This window comes from Cupressus sempervirens, chromosome 1 (assembly GCF_028749045.1).
Source record: "Cupressus sempervirens isolate cs-2001-9-10 chromosome 1, ASM2874904v1, whole genome shotgun sequence".
In the NCBI taxonomy this organism is placed as follows: Eukaryota; Viridiplantae; Streptophyta; class Pinopsida; order Cupressales; family Cupressaceae; genus Cupressus; species Cupressus sempervirens.
In genome coordinates, this window is record NC_143118.1 from 597,242,671 (window position 1) to 597,258,482 (window position 15,812).

Here is a 15,812-nt window from a genome sequence, read left to right on the forward strand (position 1 = left end):
CTCAATTGAGCAATTAGAATCTTCGTTTTTTTTTAAATTGTGGATCTTAAATATTCTTTATCATTATGTTCCCATGGGGGTTAAATTTTGTACATGATATGTTTTTTTTCCACCTGGTTATTTTTTTCACATGCTATTCTTGAATTTTTCTATCACTCACTTTTTCTCCTTATTAGTGTTTGGGCACTCATGGAGGTTTATGTTATATTTGTCTATCCACTTGTCACCTTGTTTCTTACATATTGTTTTCTACTTTCTAACTCCTCTTCAACCACCATATTTGGCCAGTGATTCTTATCCATAACATTATTTTTTTTATCTAACTTAGAAAACAAATTATTGTTAATGCTTCGATTGGAAACATATAAACCTTTTCCAAGAGAATATAAAAGGGTACCATTGACTTGACATTGTTGTTACTAGTGATAATATGTTTTTGCATTTTTTAAATTTGTTATTGTTTGTGATTTTATATATTACTCCCCCAAACCTCACATCTATCAATAATAATCAACACTAGACCAAAGAGATTCATCTTATTTTTCCAATCTTGCAACTTAACCTTCCTACACCTATTCTAGAGAAGGTATGAGGCTTTCCACCCCTTTCAGGTTCCTTTTTATCTTCATGTCTCCCAACCAAGTCAATAGTAGAAATCATTTTCTTTATAGTTATAATGATCCACAATCTCTATAGATTTACCCTCATATATAAAAGTATTTTTTCACTTTTACTTTTCTCAAAGGAAGATCGTAACTTTTGTCTTGGTGGTATATACTTGCATCCCCACTTCTTGGAAAAAGTGCTTCAAATTTTTCAAATGTTTCTCTCAAAAATTAAGAAAATTTGGTAACGAGAATAAGGTTATCAACATATAAAATTAGTCTTATCATATAATCTACCACATGTATGCCTTCTCTATTGGCCTTGTTTAACCATTCTTTTACTTTGTTGATGTATAGACAAAATAAAGTAGGGGATAAAGGGTGCCCTTGTTTGATTCAAAATCACTCCCAAAGCATGCATACATTACCTCCTTAGTTTTTATTTTGGATCAGACTTGTTCATACAACTTATAAATAACATCCCTATATGCTTTACGGACCTCAATCTCTTATATTTTGTAACAAATTATCCCTAGGAATGGTGTCAAAAGCTTTCTTAAAGTCCAAGAAATAAGGATTCTCCTCCTTTATTCTCCCAAACTTTTTAAATATAATGTCTTAGAGCGATGCAATGATCCATGGTAGAATATTTTGGTATGAAGTCATCTTATCCCCTCAATCTTCTTTCTTCTTTTTACGTTCAATTATTGATTCAAAATTCTAACATACACCCAAAGAGTTTTCTAAGAAGCAAGTTTTCCATAATGGTACAATAATTGGAGGGATTATTGGTGTATCCACTCTTGCAAAGAGGTATAACAATATTGATTGTCCATCAAATTAGAACGTTGTTTTGTGTGACCTTGTCAACAATGTTCTTGATGTGAAGAACGAGGAGCTATGCTCCCCATTTTAAAAATTCTTCCTATAAACCATCAACATTGAGTTGGAGAGGGGAGAAAAATATTTGTAAATAACTTTAATACATATTATTTATGATTTGTGGGTCCAACAGTGATCTATGGGAACAAATCGACCTTATCTTCTTCCCCCCACCTACTATGGAGTGATATCTTTTCTAAGTTTTCCTTTAAAAAATCTCTTAAAAATTGCAAACTGAGCTTTCTTTTTAACAAACTTATCAAAACTAAAAGTTGGTAAATTGAGGTATTGAACAAACAAACTAGGGTTTGGGGATTCTTGGATTTCAAAACTATTTTCTAGAACCATGCTCAAAATACAAGATCTAAGTCTAGACAATTTTAAGATAGGTGCCCAAGGGTTTTTAGGTTATGATGTTTTGAGTAAAAATATTCACTTGGATAACCTAAGGATGATTTAGTGGATCACAAAGAGTCTTCAATAAAAAGGGGAGTAATCATGGTATGGTCTAGATGTTCCCTCCTATCAAAAGTTCATTATCTTGGAACATGCAACATAAACAATAAGTTCATTTTCATGAATATAAAACAATATTTGGAGATTCTAAAATGGAGACTAGCCTGTAAGAGGAAATAATTACAAAAGAATAGGATTATAATTATCCTTCCTAGAGAAGATAAAAATAACCTCTCAATAACCTCTTTAATGTACCGTACATTGGATGACTAGACAACTCAAAGATGAGACAAATAGGGTTTTTTGACCATCAAGATGGAGACATGAAATATGTTTTTATGGCTATCCTTGATATATATTATTTATAGTCCATGGGTTTAACAATTGTGTATAGGAATATGTATGCCTCACCTTCTTCCCATTGTCGTCTTTGGAGAAGTGTCTTTTTAAGCTTTCCTATAAAATTTCTCTTAAGAAATGGATACTGGAGTTTCTTTTTTACAAACTTCTCAAACCTACAAATTAACAAACTAGAACAAATAAACTAGGATTTTGGTATTCTTGGGTTTCAAATATATTTTCTTTAACTATTCTCAAAATACAGGATTTGGGTCTATATAATTTTAAGATAGGGGCCCAAGGGTCCAATGGTTATCATGTTTTGAGTAATAATATTCACCTCGATAATTTGGAGATGACACAAAAAATATCAAGGAGGTTTCAATCAATGAGGGAATAATCTTGGTATAGTTCAAATTGTAAATCCCTCCTATTAGAATTTCATTGGGTTGGAACAAGCAACACATATAATAATTAAATTTTCATGAATGGAATATAATATTTGGGGATTCTAAAATAGAGACAAGCTCGTAAGAGGAAACAACTACAAAAGAAATGACTTCAAATGATCCTTCCTAAAATAGATAAAAATAACCTATCATAGCTGATCCAATGAACCATACAACAATGACCAGATAGTTCAGATATGAGGCAAAGATGACATAAAAGATATCCCTATTAGAACTTTTTATGGTAGACAAAGAGACAGGGTAGGGAGGATTCCAAGCAACAAATATTTTTATAGCTTCACATCCTCCCCTTTTTTATAGTCGTCAGAACTTTATGTAAGTGACCTTATGAAAATGAAAAAGAGAATTGAAGGATTGGAAGTAAACAAACAACGAGACATTGACAATTTACATGATATCATAGTAGTTAGTTGGAAACTTGAGAGGGAAAATAATTGGTTAATAGAGCAGGTATTAAGCCTTTAGAATGATATAAAGAGAGGGTAGTAAGAGTTAACCAACCTAAATAAAGAAATGCAATACAAAATAAAAATAGAGTAAAATAGTCACAAACCAATGAAAACAACTACTACAACACAAATAGAAGAGTTTTAGGGAACAATGACAGACATAGTAATAAGAGAAAATTAATTAAGGCAGCAAATAAAAGAGGCCAAGTCTTAGGCCTAAGTGGTAAATAAACCAACAACAACAACAACAAAAAAATTGTTGAAAGGAAAATTAAGACGAAAATAAGAGATGAAAAAGACAAATAGGAGAAGAAAGTAAGCATCATCATTAAAGGGTTAAAGGATTATGGAGATTGTGAACAAACTAATATTCTAGCACAAAAATTCCTCACTAAGAAGATGAAATGGACAATGTGTATACGACAAATGAAAATGATTGGTAAGATTATGGGAGTAGGAAGGGATATACATATGAGAGTAAATTGAAGCAATTTAGAGGAAAATATTACAATTTTGAAGAATATGGGATTTCTTAAATATACACATATCTACTTAGATGAAGATATGTCACTTTCCCAACAAGAGAAAAGGAGGAAAGAATTGGAGAAAGTAAATCAATGAGAGATGTAGGAAAGTGGGCATGGATAGAAAATGACAAAGCACAAATTGTCAATACGCCAACACACTATACACATGGATTTGGGGCCCAATGAGAGAATCTAAAAATGGTAAGTTGGAATTGTAGCTTGGATACTCGTGGAAAAGAGGATAGCAGTTGGGGCAAATAGTTGAAGGGCAAGACACTATTTTCCTCATGAAAGCACATGAACATGAAGGGTGCAAAGTTCCAAATTTTGAAGGACACAATGAGATTTGTTTGGACTGAAGAGATTGAAATAGTTAAATGACATAGACATAGAGGGAGAATGATACTAATAAAGGAATCATGGAGTGAAATTGTAAAAGTGGAGAAAGAAGACCCATATAAACAACTTATATGACTAAAAATATAGGACATCAAGGTGGTTACTCAATTGGCTTCTTGTTATTTGACACCTAAAATTTTGAAATTTACAAGAAGAGAAATAAAGACAATTAAGATCTGTATGTAGCTCTAAAGAAAGATGTTTTTGCTTTTAGCTCTATAGGAGAAAAATTATTAATTGGGGATTTTAATGCCAAGAAAAAAAATTAACTAATCTATCCAATTAGATAATTCCATAGCTTTATAGAAGATAACTTTGGTGAAAGTACTTAGCAAGACAAGAAGGGGAGTGTTTTCAAATTTTGGAGATAAAATGTTGGATCTTTGTAGTCTCTATGGCATGGCTATATGCAATGGGAGGTATTGGAAAATATCAAATGACATCATTGTAAAATGTACAAAATGATGAGTATGATGGATTAGGTGATATGCTCTCAAGTGTCCATTTCCAAATTGTTAGGCTTTAGGATTGAGTGTTGTCATATGGAGTTGAATTTTGATCATACACCTCTCTTATAAAATTTGGTGTAAATGCAAACTACTTGCAAGGTGGGAAGATCCAAAGCACTTGTATGGATGGTCATAAGGAGGGAAATTTTCTTATAAATAAAAAGACTATAGAGATATTCAATACTACTCTTGAAAGAAATCTCCAATTGATTAGAACAACAGTGATTGCAAGTAAAACAAAGGAGAAAATAAACATTTAAGGAAAAACATGTTGATACCACTAGTTCATAAAACTTTTAAAGGGTGTAAGAGGTATATGCCATTGAAGATAATCTCAAACATGTTTCCAACTAACCTTTGGTATAACAAGGAATGTAAGGTTGTGAAGAGATCCCTTAAAGAGGGGGAGTCAAGAAAAGAAAATATGGAAGCATATAAGCAGTTGATAAAATATAAAAAAGAGAGCAATGTGATTACTCTAAGGAAAGATTTAATCTCTTTAGGGAAACATAATCCTAAGGGTTAGGAGAGAGCCACAGCAGAAGAGAAAACAAATGGAAACAAAATCATAGATACCCAATGGCTACAATATGTGAAACTTTTATACGAGTGTCTAAATAGGGAAGATAACCCTTGTCTAATTAATATTTCAATTGAGCTATTTTCAATTAAAGACATTAAATTGGGTATAGAGAAGGTGAAAAATGGTAAGGAACAAGATATTAATTTTTTGTAGGTAGAATTTTTAAAATGGGGAGTAGAGCTCCTAGCTCTGCACATCAAGAACATTTTTAACAAGGTAACACAAGACCACTTTCCTATTGAGTGGACAACTAATATTGGTATACCTCTTTACAAGACTAGAGACATTAATAATCCCTCAAAGTACTCTACCATTACGGTGAACCCCCTCCTTGGAAAATACTTTGGGTGTATGTTAGAGTGTAGAATCAATTATTGGGCAAAAAGAGAAGAAAATAGAGCAAATAGACGAAAAGGGTTAAACTCCAAAACATTCCACCATCATCATTACATCACTCTAAGAAACTTAATTTAAAAAGTTTGGGAGAACCAAGGGGGAGAAATTTTTTGTTGCTTCGTGGATTTTTAAAAATATTTTGAGACTATTCCTAGGGATAAGTCATAACACATAATGGAAGAGTTGAAAGTCCCAAAATTATACAAGTTTGCTATATATAAATTATATGAACGAGCGAGATCAAAAAATCAAAACTAAGGAGGACATGTTTGAATTTTTTCGGAGTGACATTGGTGGAAAACAAGGGTTCCCTTTATCCCTTACTCCATTTGGTCCTTGCATTGATAAATTAGAGTAGTTAAACAAGGCCAATGGAAATGAGATACATTTGATTAGCTATGCGGTCATACTACTCTTATATGTTGATGACTTCATTCTTATTGACAAATATTTAGAGATTTTTTACCAAGAAGTAGGGATCCAAAAATATCACTAAGACAAAAGTCACATATCTTTTCTTTACAAATAAAATCAACAAAATACTTTTATACTTAATGGTGGCTCTTTAGAGATTGTGGATGAGTATAAATGTCTTACAATTGATTTTTACTAATGACTAAGTTGGAAGGCATATGGATTAAAAAGGATCCACGGGAGTTGGAACGACTCTTACCTTCTCTAAGAAGGATGAGTTGTTGGAATTGAAGAGTAAGAAGTCTCACTTTGGTATATTCATGGTTTTGGTTATTGTTTACGGATGTGAGGTTTGGGGAAGTAGTGTGTCAAATAATAAATAGTGACAAATAGAAAGAATTCTAAAACATCTTATCATTAGCAACCTTGAGGTCAAGTCAATGGTTCCTTATGAGGTCCTCTTAGCGGAGACTTGTATGTTTCTAGTTGAGGCATCAATGATCATGGATTTATTAAGATGGGGACTCATGGAGAAGGGATTCCTAAAAACATTAAATGGGTGCAACTAAGAGTTTTCTATTTTTTAATATTGTGGACCATGAATGTCATATGCAACTTAGGTTGGGGTCTTGTAGAGGGGGGCTTCCTTAAAAATAGACTAGGTGGCTGCTAAAATTCTTTTAGGAATATTTATAGATGAGCTATCCCATGAAATTTTATAGTTCATTTCAACTTACAAAAATTCAACTCCTAAATTTAAGGAAGCTAGCAGTCCAATGGATTTTAGAGTGAATACGATCTTAAGATTTTAAATTTACAATCTTATTATTTTATTAGAATCATAAATAATTTTGTGATTTTATCATATTTTATTTTTCCTAGATATCATTTTTTTTTAGAATTCAAATAATGCATGCAAATCTTATTTGCAATACTTTAATTTTCACATTATTTGAAAATGACATGATACTTAACTTTTCTAGACATTTGTATCTATTTTTGTGTATTTGTTTTCACTCCTTTAAATTTCATGAAAACATTATTTTTATTTATAAAACATTCAAATGGTTGTGTTGATTTAAGGGTGGAAGTTTCTTTCTATTTTTTTTGAGGGACTTATTTGGTTTTGGTGGGCAACTAATGAGCAAATTGTTGACATGAGGCATAAAGTTTTCCTAGGCTAATGGGGCTAATTCCAACCCCAATCCATATTTACCCACTCAAATTGAGAGGTATAAAAAAGTTAGAGATCCTGTTTTGTAGGAAAAAATTCCAAATAAACCTTTAGCCCTCCCAAAAAAATTATCATGGGACCTCCGCTCTTTGAAAATAAAGCCTAATCCCACCTCGTGGGTCCCTTGCCTAAGTTAATTTTTTTTTGAAATATGGATAAGTATCAATAGCCTAAGATGGTGGTTGAAGATGAGGTGGAATGTAGAAAAAACCATTGAAGAAACAAAACAATAAGTGGTTGGACAAATGAAACATAAATCTCCATGAGCACCCAAACACTAATGAAGAGATCAAATCAAGGGTGCTAGAAAAATTCAAGACTACCATGTGGACAAAACAATTAGGTAGATAAAAACTTACTATGTAGCGCCTCTTCCATTTGATTTATGCATGTCATCCTAATGGATGTGACCTTGATGTTCTAGCATGTTGAATGATCATGTTGGGACCGATGAGTTGTCTACACACTTGGGATGATTTTATTTACATTGTATCAGTAGAATAATTATGCTTTACATATGATTTATGCGACTTATAATGTATTCAATGGTTTCATTGAGGTGTGTGTCAATGGTTACCTTGATTGGTATGGAATCACATTGTTATTGTGTGACTATCCTTGAGATATGAACAATGGTTGCATTATATGATGCATAAGACTACTGAACCTGATTCTGACTCCCACAATAGTGTTGACTCATATGTTTGATCATGTTGTTAGTGGTATTTTGACCATATATATATGATGACACTTTATTATGTTATGTGGTGTGTTTTACATTTGAGGTTATTAATGTTACTTCAGGATGACCATCTAGAATTTAATGCTAGTGTGTCATATATGATGTTGAGTAACTGAGCTAGTTGTTTCCATTGAATATATGCTTGGAATAATTGGGAAATGATTTATCTATATTTGGGTTTGGGATTGTGGATTACATTTTCATTTTGAGGTGCTTTAATGACCATACACTATTTTGGTTACCAATATCATAGTTGTTAAATGTTAGATGATGTTTCTATCTAGTTTCATCATATCTAATTGATAATTCTAGTGATGTGATATGATGCTTTATGACAATACTTGGTTTATTTTGTATTTAGAAAAGTATTGTGATTAATGTGTTATCAAATGGATGTTATTGGAATCATCTATGGTGTGCTTTAATGCTATGGATATTTATCTTTTACCTTTAGTAAATATATGCTCAAATGTTGAATAATGATTATTTAAATGATTTATCATGTGACAAAATGTTGTTATGTATTACTACACCACTTCTATGTGTGGATTGTTTGTTTTTGATTAGGTAAAATAGGTTTTACAGGGATCTTGAAACCCAAAGTTTTACAGCAAAAAGAGCGAGAAAAAATAGTCTAAATAAACATAAAAATTGCCTCAAAAGGCCAGAAATAAAAGAAGGCCCAAAACCAAAGTACAAAGGCCAGAGACAAAGCCAGGTGAATAGGCTAGTGGCCATCCGTATCCATGGCCTGCAGGGTTTCTGCAGCATCATTGTCCTTCTGATTGGCCGCTTCTTCCTAAATCCTGGTAGGAGTGTTCATCTAGTTCCCCTGATTCACCTAGTCACTAGCCTCTTTCTTAAATTCATCCTAGTTGAATCCTTGCTCTATGTTCTACTCCGCTTCCCTTTTAAGGCCAATTGTAGTCAAATAGTCACCCAGATTGACAATATTCTCATTCAAGGTGTGAAGGGTCTCTACTATTTGTTTGGTGATTATCTAGTGGACAGAATCCAGCCTTTGGACCTTCTGCTCTAGTTGGGTGAGTCTGTCATCCTGATGGTCTCTGGAGACCTGGCCTCTGTCTTTCTCCTGGCTATCCACCTGGTCCTTGATCCCTTTGGCTTGCTAGTCCTTGTTAGTATCCTGGTTGTTGGGCTGGTTACTCCTGTCCTTCAGAGCCTCAATTTCTTGAAAAAGCCACTTGATGGAACGAAAGTTGTCAATCAGACTGTTCTTTGCATTGTTCAAGAAGTTGAAACTAGTTTCCCGCACATTGTCATAGATAACCAGAAGAGCTGGGTCAAGGAGCTCGTCGTAGGGGGTGCTTCTGTCAAGGTCCTCCAACACCTGGATTTTAGCAGGTTCTCTAACAATACCCAAACTAACCTTGTCCCCATAGAAGTTCCTCCAGGCCCTCCTCTTGTTCTTTCTGATGACCTCCCCCCCTTTTTCAACCATGATTTCAATCATCTCCTCTAGGGGTGAAATGGGAACCTCCTAAGGCTAATTGGGTGGGGTGGGGCTGGGGGGCACTTCAACAGGGTCGATGGGATGTTCCTGGGGCAGGGCCTGGTTCACTTTTCTTTTCTTGGGGTTAACCTCGGGATCCATAGGGGTCACCATCTCCTTGTCATTATCTCTCCCCTTATCTTCTTCCATCTCACTTTCCTTCCCCTTCTCCTCCTCCTCCTCCTCAGACTCTGTATCAGACTCCACATCATCATCACTAGCCTCTTTCATCTCCTTAGGATGAGGAGAGGGGGGGATAGGGGGAAGACATCTGGGGCTTTTCCTGCTAGGGATGCGGGGGTCACGGGTAATAGGGATAGCTTTGCTTGGGGTGTCAATTTTCTTTGATTTCACTACAAGCTCATCCCCAAAATCAGAACTGGCAGTGTCCTCTGAGGCACTACCCAAATCCCCAATGGTTTTACCTCTAGTTTGGGTTTTCAAGAACTCATAAATCAGAAGCAGGAGACCCTCATGGAGGGCAGGATTTTTGACAGGGCATTTCTTGAACCCCTCTATATTCTTGGCCATGGAGGTGAAAATGAAAAATGGAAAAGAAATTTTCACTTTGTGTCTAAAATGATTTAACAGAACAAAATGATGAGTCCTAATTCTATCAAACCTGGGGTCAAGAGTGACATATTCAATGATGATCCTGAGAACATACCTCCATAACTTTTTGATGGAATCAATATGTGTGGATTGTTTGTTGGTTCTAGTACAAAGTGGGAATAAAGTCTTAGTCACTTGCTTGTGAGGTCTACATGGTGTCCCATTCTCATTTATGTGACCATGTGTCCTTATGTGCTTCAACTATTTATGTATTGAACTTCCACACTTGATGTTTGATGCTTATTGAATAGGTACGAGATATATTCACACTAAATTTAGGATATGACTCTACACCCATGTCCTCGATAGTGGGCACTAGGAGATAATGACTTTGACCTTTCATGTTGAGCCAATGTCATCCCCGTATAAGTGACGTATCCTTATTTTTGTTATTATTAATGCTACAATATTTGGTAAATCCATATTCATAATGCATTATGTGATTAGACCTGTGAGCATGTTTACACATTTAGGGTTCCTTAATTGTCATAGAAAATGTTATGTAAAATGTTAATTTAATTGATTTTGGATTTTTATTTATTAAATTAGATTTATTTAATTCCAAATGCCTAGAATTCTTTAATTTAATTTTGGAAAAGGGGCAAATATATTATTAAGTGGGTTAGTAATCTTTTTTATAAGTCATTTTATAAAAGTGCTTGGATCATTTTCCTTCAATCCTAGAGAAAATCCTTCAATTTCTTGTTGTGTTTGATATGGTTGATGGATTTGTGAATGGAGTGACTCATTGAATTTGTGCTAGGATTGCTATGCTTTGTTAAATATTTTAGATGGTTTAGTGAAGTCTTCGATTCTCTTTTCCTTTCTTGGTTTTGATCAAATGTGTGAGGTAGCATGTGAGGTAGGGCATCTCACCATTTTAAAATGGCTTTATTATTTCAAATAATAAATTATAACAAGATTGTGGGTTGAGAATTAATATTCCCCCACATGTTTGTGTTTGATTTCTCTATCTAATTGGGTGAGTGTGAGCATTTTAAAATTTTCCCCATGTGGGTTTTGTAAGTTTTGGTAATGTTATGATGCTGAATTTTGCATGTATACCTGAAACTTGAATTCTATTTGATTTTTGGGAGTTCATGCGTGCTTTAGAAGTGGGTTTCTTATTTCATTGAATTCTAAGATGTTTGAATCTTGGGTGGTTTTGGTGTTGCTATGCTTTGTGTGTCATCCAATATTCTTTTGTTTCCTTGTTTGGATTGACTTGGATTTTGTTTTAGTAGCCTCTACTAATAAGAGTAGGATCATAGATTCAAAATGATTAGAGAACATTTTGAGGTATTTTATATTCTGGTCTGAAAATGTGCTTTTAGTTGTAAATGTGGACTTTTGGTTATTGTTGAATTTTGCTTGTAAGATTGTATTGAGGATTTTATTAGACCCTTGGTAGTTTGGCCACATTTTGAAAGTGAGTTTTAACTTTATCTGAGAAGTTGTAATTTTGGACATTTTTATCTTTACCTCATTTTGCATGCACCCATATTTTGTTGGAATTTTGGTAGTGCATGCTTAGATAATGGAAATGGATTGTATTCCATGTTTCCATTAAGTCCTTGATTTTACTTTGTGGAATTTGGAATTCATTGTTGATATGTACTCCTAACAAGATTCTTAATTGAGTGAATCATTTGTACTTGATTCTTTTGTTGCATTTCTCGAATCCAACCTTTGCATTGGCTTGTCTTGATTATTTCATGGAGTTGGTTGTGCCCACCCATGAGCACTTGTGCGTGCATATGGAAAGATCTTGTAAGAGTTGAACTCTTGAATTTAGGTTGGTTGAGTATATGTTCATTTGGGGGTTGGGTTGGAAATTTTCATTGCCTATACACACTCGTTGTGTGAATAACATAAGTATGTATGGGTAGATGTGTGGAGTGGCTTCTCTTGTGCACCTAAGCTCAGAAGTGGACGACAAGTTAAAATGAAGAGGTTTTAAACAAGTGATAATTAAATAATAAACATGAGATAATAAAACTTTAAGCAAGATAAGAGATCTACCCATCCATATAGTAGTTGAGCATCCCGAGGGAGCTAATGTGAGAATGGTGTGTCTAGATGGTAGCCAGTCTTCTATGAAAGTTGGTGCGAGGACATAATGTTCAAATGATAACTAGTCTTCTACAAAAGTTGATGGGAGGATACCGTACATGGCCTCCTATGGAAGTTTATTTACGATATCATTTTATATGAATTGAGCTACTTTGAGCCCCCACACAATTATCCTATAATGTGTTTGACTAGTGACCTGATGTATTACATTTTTCGTGATTTTATGTTTCATCTTGAGTTGTTATGTCATGCACTATTTGGCATGTGTGTAAGCCTTGAATTCTTTTGTCTTATGTGACTATGGTTGAATCACTATCTCATGAGCATGATAGGGTGGGCCTATGGGTTCCATGTGGTTGGGAGGTATTGATACCTATACAACTACTGGGGATCAAAGTACATAAACAATCTTCCTCCAACTTCAGGATTAGAGCTTGATGCTCACTTGGTTCTTTGATCATATCTTGATGTATGATACTTGTTGTTTATATATTTACTTGGTGCACATTCTTTGTATTCGATGTTACATTATCATAGTGATAGATTATAATTGTAATTGAGGGGACATTATGTTAGATGATATTACTTGTATTATTTTGATGTTTTAATGCAATTGAGTTTGCAACTCCTCAATACACAAGTTTTTAATACTCCTTGGTATGGAGGTTTTATTTATGTTTGGTTTCGATTAGCATCTTAACCTTGAGTAGGGTACTTTGTCACACCCCTTTAGAGAACCAAGTCATACAATGAAAATCTTATATACAAGAGCAATTAGATCAAATTTGTAGAGTTAGGATTTGTGTAGTTGGGGGTGTATTTGAGACATTTTGGGCAACCTTTTCCTAAGTGCGCATGAAGTTTGGAGTAATCATCTTAAAGTTAGATTTGCTTTGGTGGTTGTTGGTAGCATGTTCCTAATTTACTAGTAGACCTAGGAGATTGTATTTGCAAGCTTCGATATGAGGGAGTTGATGTTTGCACTCTTGGATTTGGATCATTGGATGACACATTGACCTATGCCTAAGGGTGTGGACTCTTATGTTGTCATATGAGTTAGTTATGCATTATAAGCTTGGGGCTTGTCTTAAGTATTTACTTATTTCATGTATTTAATGTCTATTACAAGCTGACTTGTAGCTTGAGAGTGTATTTAGTGTGAGTGTTTATTTAATGTAACTTGCTAGTCCAACGTGTGGCTTGGATAAGTATAAGTAGGGGGTCTTGTGAAGTCTAGAGTGATGATTCAACATGGAGATCATCATGCAGTAGCTAAGAGGAGCAAAGTTTGGAAGAGCTAGTAGCTAAGTGTGGGCTTGGAATATAAGAAGGTTGCTTGGTGACTTGTGAGCACAAGTTCATATTCTTCTTGGAGTTCTCTACCAAATTGTGGGTCTGGACTAGCTAGAAGTTGGATCTTGCAAGGTCTTGCAAAACTCTTATTGTAATTGTTGATGTATTTGGCTATTGGAACTCGGAAGGTCTTACAACCAAGCATGTTGGATGTAAATCTTATGATTCTATTATGAGAATTAACATTGTTTTGGATCTAAATCTTTGTGTTATTTGTCATATTCCATTGTGTGGTTATTTGTTGGGGGGTAGGACATCTCCTTTGGGGATTCTCCTACCTTGCACTATGTCAGAAACACTGGATAATGTTTCATCACACACATTTGAGTTTTATCACCTGTGGTTTAGAGTTATATTGTGCGATACTAGAGTTCATCTCACATCATTCAAGGTTGCATCACATGACCAAAGGAGTTATATCACATGTAGTTTCACCATATTATTGCATACCTTCTAGAGTTTTATTGTATTACATTGAAGGAGAAACCTCATATCTCAAACAATGAGCAATTCTAGACTTTTTCATATGATTCAACTTGATGTTTAGAACACCCTTTCGAGAGTCACACCTCCCCAAATCGGAACATGTCACTTGTCGGTCATTTTCAAGATTGGTTGAAATGTTGTCTCATCCTTTTTACATTATAGTTTGGTAAATGCACTTATATGTTTAACCATGTAGGAATTTGTTTTTGGGCATCAAATGAACATCACATATAATGTTAATATGTCTAATGGAATGAACCTTACTTGATTAATCACCTAGATTAAAAAAAAATTGAATTTTTAAGAAATGAAATGTTTGAGGATCTTTGGTTGATTATGTCTTCCATTGCAATTTTTATGTTGTTGTATACATGCATTTTTGCTTTACAAAACAATAGAATGTTAGCCTATGTTTTATCCTTGTTTCCAAGGATCTCTAGGCAGGGCATTACATGTACTACATCAAAGAATTTAACCCCAAGTTGGAGCATGATGTTTAAAATCTACAATTAAAGGAAATGCCAAAATTCTACTTGCTCAACCAAGGACCAACTCTCATCATTTGAGATGTGAAATAGGTAGATGGATAGTACCTATCAAGGTGCGGGAGGAAAACACCTATAAGTTTTGTAACAAAGGGGTGATGGAAACTGAATGACATTTTATCAAAGAATGTGTAGCATATGATGATATCCACAACCAATACGAATACAACTTAAAAGTGAACAATTTGAATGAACTTTTAAAAGAGGCAAGATTACAAATAATGACAACTCTCTTCAGATCCACAACAAAATAATCAACATAGAGAAGATTCAACATACACATTTATTGATTTTTCTTGATCTCTTAAATTGCTCATTAAAATGGCGTTAGGTAAGCTCTAGACAAAATGCACCAATTACAAAAAAAAGTCAAATCCCCCCCCCCCCACCAAATTCACAAAAATACAATATATTTTTCTCAAATATTTTGGCTATTTTCCAACCACAATATATGCAAATCATGAAGAACAAATGTTAAAAATTTCAACAAAATCTGTTATATTTTCAAATTTTTGAATTTTGATCAACAACACACTGTCTTGAGCTTAACCACATCCCATTAAAATTCTTCCATCCTATAATCATATCTTTTATTTTATTTTATCATTTATCTTCTTTAAACATATATCTTGTAGATTATCAAGGACTTGAACACTATCTATATATATATATATACATATATATACATATGTATATATATATATATATATATGTATATACATATGTATATATACATATATACATATGTATATATGTATGTATACATATGTATATACATATGTATACATACATATATACATATGTATATATATGTATATATATATATATATATATATATATATATATATATATATATATATATATATATATATATATATATATATATATATATATATATATATATATATATATATATATATATATATATATATATATATATAAAATTTATGATTGGTAACAAGTTTTTTGTATTAAGTAAATAGAGATAATGCTTATAAAGATATGCCATAGTATAAAGTGGTCATAAACACACAAGCCCTCCTAACCTCCCTTCCCTATAGACATTGATAGTCAATATTTACAAAGGGCATAAACACCCATAAAAAAACTAGAGCCAAACATAGTAGTTTTCAATTGCCATGGAGGACATAAACAACTAGACAAAACTGGACCCCAGAAAAAGCCACTAGATGCTCAAGATTCCTTGAACCATTTCATTGCGTCC